Source organism: Stegodyphus dumicola, chromosome 1 (genome assembly GCF_044657685.1).
Source record: "Stegodyphus dumicola isolate Sdum_Otavi_A_Nest chromosome 1, ASM4465768v1".
NCBI classification, from domain to species: Eukaryota; Metazoa; Arthropoda; class Arachnida; order Araneae; family Eresidae; genus Stegodyphus; species Stegodyphus dumicola.
The window spans coordinates 103,142,596-103,152,197 of NC_140768.1; positions in this window are offsets into that span (position 1 = coordinate 103,142,596).

Genomic DNA, 9,602 nt, shown 5'->3' on the forward strand with positions numbered 1-9,602 from the left:
AGTAACTTGAGTAAATCCGGGAATATCACTAAATAACGAAGCAAATTCACTTACCACTTGTCGAATTTTTTGTTGCTCTCCCTTAGGCAGGTGGTTGAGGTTTAATGTGGGTGGTTCTCTTTTTTCTTTCCGAACTGGTTGCATGGTCAGCTTAAGGGACGCTTGGTTGAAATCCAGCGTTGCTTCTGCCTCTGAAAGAAAATCTATCCCTAAAATGACATGTGCTTGTAAATTTTTTACGATAAAAACATGATCTTTACTTCCTCGTCCTTGATGCGTATATATAATGGTATTTTACCTATGCATTTGCATCTTTCTACCTGCGCAGCTAACACTGTCGTATTATCCGAATACAGAAATACTTCCTAAAAAAATCTTCTGCCACACAGGAACACTGCGTGCCTGTATCCAGGAGTGCGGTGGCTGGGATGTTCTTCACCAAAACTTCAATCTTTGGAAGAATCAAATTTTTCACAATAACTGTATTTATCTTGAAGGAAGAGGGGTTTTCTTGGCCTTCGGATTTCCGCACCCTCCTGTCAGCAGAAATCCGTTTTAGTTTAAATTTTCTTTCTTCCCTTCCATGCCTTCCTTCTTTTTCCGCTGGCCTTCAGATTTTTTTTTCTCGCTTACTATTGAACTGTCGACGTTCGCCGGTTGTTTTTGGATACTCAGGTTTCCTTGCCCACTGATTCGATTTGCTTCCGTAGCCGTGTCCTTGCCTTTGCTGTGGTCTTGGCGCACTAAATTGACTTCGCTGCTCATACTGAAGTCTTCTTTCAATGTTCGCCGTTCTTCTACTTTCAAACTGGATTGCTAGCTCAAACAACTTTTCCAGTGTAGTCGGATTCCTTAATTCAATAAGGTCTTGTACTTGGGGAAGTAACCTCAGCAAAATCACTTGGATTATCTCAGGATCCGGACGGCTTCCATACAAGAGTTTAAAGACGTGAATTTTTCTTAAAATAAAGCTTGAGAGATTTACAATTCGTTGCTGGTATATGCTGAAGAGTTCCGTTTCTAATTTTGAACGATTTCTTACGACAGGGAAGGCTTTTACTAAGGCAGTCTTGAAATTTTGTACGTATAGGTGGGACTTCCCGCTTGACCCAAGAGGCTTCTGCCTATACATTTGAACCAATTAAGCGCTTAGCCCCTCAAAGCGCTGGTAGCTAAGGTGACTTTCTGGAATTCATGGACTGGATACAGCATGAAGTGGTCATCCATTTTTTCCAAAAAACTGGTTACCGGTGAGTTTCCATTGAATGTTGCTTCTGGTTTCATCGATGCGCGCATGGTCTGGACGATGTAACCAAATCCTTCCAGGGCAGCAGCTGGCATTTCTGGATTCCGATCCCCTTCTGCAGGCACCACAGGTTCTTCTTGAAACTCGGCCATGGTTATTCTTCTTCGTCGGGCGCCACTATCAGGATTAGTATTCCTCTTTACTTGCCTTGGAAACATGAACTATCCTGACTCGGAACAGGGAGCTTACTCAAGCTATGTTCAATAAATTGTGAAGTAGACAATACACACAGGAAGGGTATACGAAACCCTTTATTTTTCTATCTTTACAGAGATTTCCGGAACTTCGGAATACAGAGACCAACCACTTGTGGTCTGAACGTAAGAATATAAAACTACTAACTAAAACTCTAACTAAAACTAACTTTGGATTAATATACAAGTGCCGAACTTTAAGATTGGCCGTTATTTAACAAAATCCGTGTGTAGTAGAGAGAGCTGCTAAAACTAAAACTACGATACGTTTGAATTTATCAAGAGGACTAAACCTCTGGCCTTGAAGGCAACCAGCAACCGAGTAAAAACTACTATGGCGAGCGGCCTGCTTCTAATAACTCCTTCCTCTCTCTTGCTTGGCAAAAAGCCACAACTTAAGTACTTGGCGTTAACAAGACAAATTTGCATAAATAAGTTAAAGCTTTTAATTCTGGCCGGAAGTAGAAAATAAGAAGTGATAGTAAAGATTTAAAATAAAATAAACGTTAGTAAAACTTAGGATCCTTACAATCGAATCCAATAATTTTCGGCATCTACTATTTCTTCAGTTGTTAATGGACCTGTCAAATGGTTTGTTTTTCTAATTTTACCAATGAATCGCTTTATCCAACCAGATATTCTCAACAATTTTCTTAAATTAGTATATTTTGAGATGTTCATAAGCCTTTCTTCAACTGCTGTGCACACAATGAAATGTTCTTGCGGTATTTTAATTCTTCTTCAGTGACAGGTTTCTTTTCATTCTATCGAGGCCACAATTCAGACGACATTCTAAGCCATTTTGGTCCTTGAAATTAAACAACAATCCAAATAGGATTGTTGTTTAATTCATGAAGTTTAGATCCTCTCGAAGCCAAATCAGCTTGATTACATTTACCGGGGCAATAATGCCAATTTTCTGGGGATGTTAAATTTTGTATTTTCTGAATACGATTTTTAACGAAAAGCTTAAATTTCATTGCACAATCTTTTATCCAGAAAAGTGGGATTTTCGAATCAGTCAAGAAAAAACAGGAAAGTTGTAACGTCAAAACTTTAGTGATGGTAGTGCCTAATTTGGCTGACAAAAGAGCTCCCATTAGTTCCAACCTAGGTAAGTTGAGCGGTTTTAAAGGCGCTACTCTAGTCTTTGAAGCAACAAAAACCGTACATATTTGTCCATTGCTAGAAATTATACGCAGATAAGCTACTGTGCCATACGCCTTTTTGCTAGCGTCAGAAAAACAGTGCAGTTCAATTCTTTCCACATCACTATTACCGATTGCAGAAAAATAATATCGTGGAATACCGATTTCATCTAAATTAGAAACTTCTTTGCACCATTTTTTCCATACAGAACATAAGTTTTCTGGTAGTTCATCATCCCAACCTAAAGCAAGTGTCCAAATTTGTTGCAATATGATTTTGACTCTAGGTACAAACGGTGATAGTAGACCTACAGGATCAAACATTCGTCCTATTGCTTGTAAGACAAAACGTTTAGTATTAACTTGTTTTCATAGAAATGTTATCAAATTTTTTACATCAAAGTAAATTATGTCACCTTGGTTGTCCCAAGCGACTCCTTATACTTTCAATGGAGGATTTCTAGCTTCCGAAACATGACTAGATTCCTCGGATTCAATACCTTCTTTGATCCATAATTCTCGCAGTTCTTGAGAATTGGTGTACCATTTATGTAGAATCATACTAGCATCTCGAAAAATGCTAATGCATTCTAAACTGGTATTGAAAGTAAGTTCAACGTTTTGGGTATCCTCCAATGATGTCATCTACATAAATGTGATCACTTAAAAATTCGCAAGTAGCAGGGTAGGTTTTCTCATATTGTTTCAAATGGTATTTAATGGTTGCAGCCAGTAAAAACGGACTGCTATTTACGCCAAATAACACACGAGGAAATCGGTAAGTTATGGAATTTTGTGGATCATCGAATGGGTTTAGTAAACAGAAAACTTGTTACATCTCTGTATTTCTCATCTACTTCTATCTGAGGAAAAGCCTGCTTTTTGTCACTTGTAAATGCTACAGGATGAAGCCTGAAGGGCAACAGAAGTTCAAGAATGTCAGGATACAAATTTGGACCAATATGCAAGCAGTCATTTAACGAGATTTCACCAGGTCCATGTGAAGACGCGTCGAATACGATACGTAGTTTACTAGTAGTTCGATCACTACGAACGATTTCTCTGTGAGGCAAATAAAATGTGATTTGAGATTCACTATCAACAGTGTCTGGAACTGGTTCAATGATGTTTTGTTGTAAATAATCTTGTAGAACTGTTTGGTACGAATAAAAGAGTTCAGGGTTATTCTGAAATCGCTTTACAAGTTTCTCAAATCGTTTCAGCGCAATCGCTTTATTGTCATGTAACTCATATTGTCTATCAGACTTCCATGGCAGCTTAACCTTGTAACGAGAATTTTTGTATAAAATTTTCGATTCGAATTTTTCCATTATAGTATTGTCCAATGGGTCGGATGATTCATTTTCAGGTTTTATACCTAAACTTTCAAGCTCTCAAAATTTCTTTATCTGATCAGATATTATATCTTCCTCAACTAGGATATTAAAGGATGTGGACGTGTGAGTTGTACCTTTAGTGTAACCTAGCAGAGACCAACCGAATAATGTTTCAGCAGCTACCAAATGTTTGTCTAAACGCTTAAGTTTCCCAGTTACTACATCATAATAATAATCAGCTTCTATCAAAAGAGTAATTTTTTCTTTGCAATCCCAAGAGTCTGCGAATTGTAAACCTTCTAACTGTTTGCCTAAAATGTATCTATCCATATTAGGAGGTGGTAAATCAGAACTTGAAATTTGGTTCAGTCACGAGAGCTTCAATTTCGATTTTCAAATTCGGTGTTTCCTTGTTCTGTAATTTTATCTTAACAACGTCAAATGTTTTTCTAATGGGTGTTTTATTTCCACACGTAAATACCGAAAGAGTCTCTGTTCGTATAATAGGAAGCTTCAATTTATCTGCGATTTTTTTTCTCAGGAAGGAACGCATACTACCTGAATCCAGTAGAGCTCTAATTAAAACCGACTGCGTAGTTGTTCGAAGTGTTACGCAACACGTTTGAAGAGAAATAGTTTTAATATTGCTGCTAGAGAGTGCTGAAAGAACATGCGAATCTTCTATACCTTTATTTTTTCAGCGCGAAATATAATTTTCATAATAGTTCTTTCTCAACGGGAAAGCATATTGAATGGTTATGTCGACATTTGCACTTGGAGCAGACGAGGTCGCTTCGACATTGCTTCATGCGGTAATTTAATTTAAGACAAAGGTAACATCTTGCTTGCTTACGTAATAAATTTCTCTTCTCATCAACTGTCAATGATTCACAGTCTTCAGTAACATGTTTGGATGTATTAAAAAGCAGACGCCAATTAGTAGTTTTGTTTTCTTTAACCGGTGCCAAAAGCTGGTAAGTGGAATGGGCGATACTCCCCTTCCCTCCCTTCTCTTTATAAACACAGGAAGTTTTTTCTGATTTATAAGTGGAGAGCAAAAGATGGCTTCTCTTGCGACTTTCCAATTCTAAACGAACAAACTGCTATAATTCGTCAGCATTAAAAAAAGATGAAGAATCCGTTTTGCGATTGAATTCTAAGGTTTTATCAGACGGCAGAGTGTTCATTATGGCTGGAATCAACATACAAGTGTATTTATCTGGTGTGACTTCTAATGATTTCAAGCTGCGTATTTGAGTTTCTATAGTGTCACAAAGTTTGCGAAGTTTTAAAGTGTCACTGGATTTGGTTACTGGGGTAAGATTCAGGAAGTTTTGCATGTGTGAGTTTATAATGATATCTCTCCTGACAAACCTGTTTTTAAGTATTTCAATAATTCATCGTAATTTGGTTCCGAAATACAAAAACCTTCTATCCAGTTTGCAGCGTTGCCGCATAAGTACGATTTTAAATAATTAAATTTTTCGATCTTTATCAAAGATTCATTATCGTGGACTGCTACTTTGAAAGAGTTCCAAAAACTTGTCCACTGGGTATAATCTCCATAGAATTTAGCGATGGTTAATTTTGGCAGACTAGTACATTTATTGCTTTCGATTTTAGAATTAGTTTCGTTAAGAGAGTTTTCATATACCGAATTTGTTACTTTATTTAATTCTTTCATTTTTTTATTTGCTCTGAATTGCCATAACTGAATTTTCTCTTCGTATTCGATACAAGATAGAACTTCTGTTTCAAACTCTTCCGCCTCTGATTTCAAGTCACGCTCTATCTAAGCATCTAACTCACTCACAGCTTTCGATTTCGTGATTAATTGGTCTAAACTTTCTTCTAATGTACTTGTATCAATTTCTTCTTTATTCAACTCCGATTCGATTTTTTTTTAACTTAGACACGGCGGTCCTGATAACTTTGCGTTTCGATTTTAATTTAACAACAGACTCTTCTGCCATTGTTGCTCTACAAATTAGAAAATTTAGTCTTACCTTTTGCTATCTTCGCACATTTGCAATGTGCTAAATCCAATTTTCGGCGTTATGCACCATCTGTTTCAAAATATTCTAAGATTGCTATAAGTCGACATCAATCACTTTAAAATGTAACCTTTAATATATACAATATTTACAGATCATCAATCATAGCATTCGGTGGTTCGGTTATAAAACAAATCTATGTGCTTTCGCAATCGAAATCTTTCAAATAGGAACTGAAGTGTTCCTAATCAACTAGTGTGCGAAACATCAAACATCGATTTCTCGAGCTGCCGGTGGAGAGTCTAAGGAAATTCACAGCGACGTAGCGTTTAACGCACGACGCTAGCCATCTATCAATTAATCAAAATAATTTCCACACACGGGTTTAACATGTTGTATACCCTTAAAAAACTTTGAACTAAGTAAATTACTATTCAAAGGCGTTAAAGTCAATAAAAGTCGAGTGCGCCATCTGTGTAAGGGAGAAATTTGTCCGTGAAAACCACGAATTAGCGATTAGAAAATACACTCACTTCCAAAAGTTAAGCACGAAGATGTAAAATGCAAAATCATCAACAAATACTGCTTTGATTGACACAAAATTCGACAGGAAAGTAGCATATATATTTATGCATAAAACAAAATCAATAATTATATACAGAAATGAAAACAATATTAAATTTTTGTAAGTTATCAGATAATAACATACTGGAGACTTAAACAGAATTGGGTAGAGTAGACTTTAAGGTACCCCTTGTACTATGGCGAAGTTGTTTGATTTATCGCCAAGTTGTTGTTTGATTTAGGGTAGCCTGAGTAGTTGAATGTTATGGAAAATTTTGAATCATGGGATGTTTTGTAAGCGTTTCTTTGGTGTGTGTTGCTTTGATTCTTTAGACGGTAGAATGGCCGAATGTAGTAAGATTAATTTGATGTTTCTGTAAGATTTGGAGCGAAAGGGGAAAAGAGCTTTAATTGACTGGTGTGTAAATGAAGGTTTACTGAGTAGCCATTATAAGTGTCCTGTATGTAGGAAGGATATGCGTCTAGTCGAATGTAAAAACCGTTTGGATGGATTTGAATGGGTTTGTAGGAAGAAAGGTTCAGATGGTCACTATGTGAAGCGATCGATCAGAAAGAGTACCTGGTTTGAAAAAAGTCATTTGAGTATGATTGATATTTTGATTTTTACGTGGCTCTGGGTATACGAAGCGAACTCGTAAATCATGGTAAGTGAATATTTGCTTTTGGTAGTGCTTAAAAGTATAACATGTTTTTCCTTTTTTATGTTATTTTATTGTTTGGTTTAAAATGGTTTAAATGTTATTGAGATTATGTATTTTTTGCCTATATTGTAGAATTGGGTGTTCCTTTGATTTTTAAGTGAAAATATATCGATGTGTACATGGACAAAGTAAAGAGTAAAGGGAGTGCGCAATACAAGTTTGTGCAATTCTGGGATTTTTTAAAGTGAAAATAGGTCGACATGTACATGGATAAAGTTAAAACAGTGCGCAATGCCATTTTTGTTCAATTCGGGGATTTTTTTAAGTGAAATTAGGTCGATGTGTACATGGATAAAGTCAAATGAGTGCGCAATGCCATTTTTGTGCAATTCAGGGATTTTTTTTAAGTGAAAATAAGTCGATGTGTACATGGATACCGAGTTTGTGAAATTGTTTTGTCTGGTTATTTTGGCTTTGTGTAGCGGCAATTTTTGGCGCAAAAATCGCCGCTTCGCAAGCCAAAATAACGAGTCAAAGAATTGCACAAAATCGGTATCCATATGCAGCCAAGTTTCGCCAAGGGGTACCCTAAACTATACTTTTACCAACAGACTTATGTATAAAGGGAAAATAAACAGCATAACATGAAAAAAGGACATTAATAGGGTATGTGATCCCCCCTCATCTGTATACAAAGTTTACACCTTGTGACCATGCTTTCAATTAGGTGGTTAACCACCGCAGAATTAAACAACCGCCATTCTTCTTGTAGAGCAGTTTCCAGCTCAATAGGAGTGGCTGGAGGTGGGAAACGTGAAGATACAGCACGGCCGAGAGCATCCCAAAGATTTTCAATGGGATCAAGGTCGGGCGAATATGCTGGCCACGCCATACGCGCAATACCTTCACTCTCCAGGTAGTCATCGACGATGTCTGCTCTGTGGGGACGTGCGTTGTCGTCCATTAAAATAAAAGTAGGGCCAACTGCTGCAGCTTACAATCTCACAATGGGTTCTAGGACTTCATTTGGATAGCGGACAGCCGTCAAAGAACCCCGTTTAAAGATGTGCACGTCGGTGCGGTATCCTAATGAAATCCCTGCCCACACCATAATGCCTCCGCCTCGGAATGCGTGATGTTTTGGGCCTGATTGCGTGTTCGTTGTTCACGCCATATCCTTATATGGCTCCAGAGCAAATCTTGACTCATCAATAAACATGAAATTGCCCCACTCAGACATATTCCAATTGACATGTTCCAGGCACCACTATAATCGTGCCCCTCTTGATTGGATGGATAGATGGAACACAAACTCAAGGTACCCGGGCATACAGTGCACTCATATGTAATCTTCGGCGTACAGTAGCTGCAGATATCGCCTTACCAATGGACGCTGTAACCCTAGACGTCACACGTGTGGAGGTCGCTCTGCGATTCCGCTTGGCTACAGTAGCAATATATCGATCTTCCGCGGGGGTTGTAACCCTTAGGCGACCGGCTACGGGTCTTCGGACAACTGTCTGTGTGGTTTAGAATTGCTTCCATAAAGGTGAAATTACAGAATGATGAACGCTAAAGAAAAGAGCAACATCTGTGATCGACTGTCCTGCTTCAATACGCCCCACAGCACGCCAGCGCTCAGAATCTTCCATTCGTCATCTGAAAGTCATAGAAACACGCATGTCTTGAAAGCAGATTGTACGAAAGTTTTAAACACCTTCTATCAGCACTTACAATCAACTTCTGTAACCCTTCATAAAGATGGCTTCTTATAAGACTGCCTTTTTTGTATATTTCTTGACATGAAAGCGCGATTGGCTGTTACCTAAAATATTTGCATACTTCCATCTACCTCTGCAGCGAATTGCATCCTCTTCAATTCTGATAGTCTTCCGGAAATTAGCATTTTCCTCTCCATGCTTAACTTTTGGAAGTGAGTGTATGAGATCGCAAATCAATCGCAAAAGTGCGTACAGTCTGGAAATCTTTTTCTTACAGATCGCTAATTTGTAATTTTTGAAGCCTGAGTTCGGCCCTAAAACATGAAGATACTGACTCAAAACGCTTTTAATCGATTTGGGCCAAAGAAATCCCTCATGTTATCTACCTACATTGCACTCTCCTACTGTATTACATTGCATAGCAGTCATTCCACACCGCTTGGTGTGAAATGACAGCTAGTTTCATAACTGAACCATTTTTCTTTGAAGAGCAGTCGACAGCTAGACCACTGTGACTGCAGCTCGCTTAGAGTCAATGTTAAAATGTTTCGTGATACATGAACTGCAGTAACGTGATTTTATGCAGGGCTGAGCCCCACCTCATGTGTGTCGCACATTTAAGGGTCTAGTCTGGACACCGGTCGAGATCGATATCGGAAAACCAGTCGGGATTCTC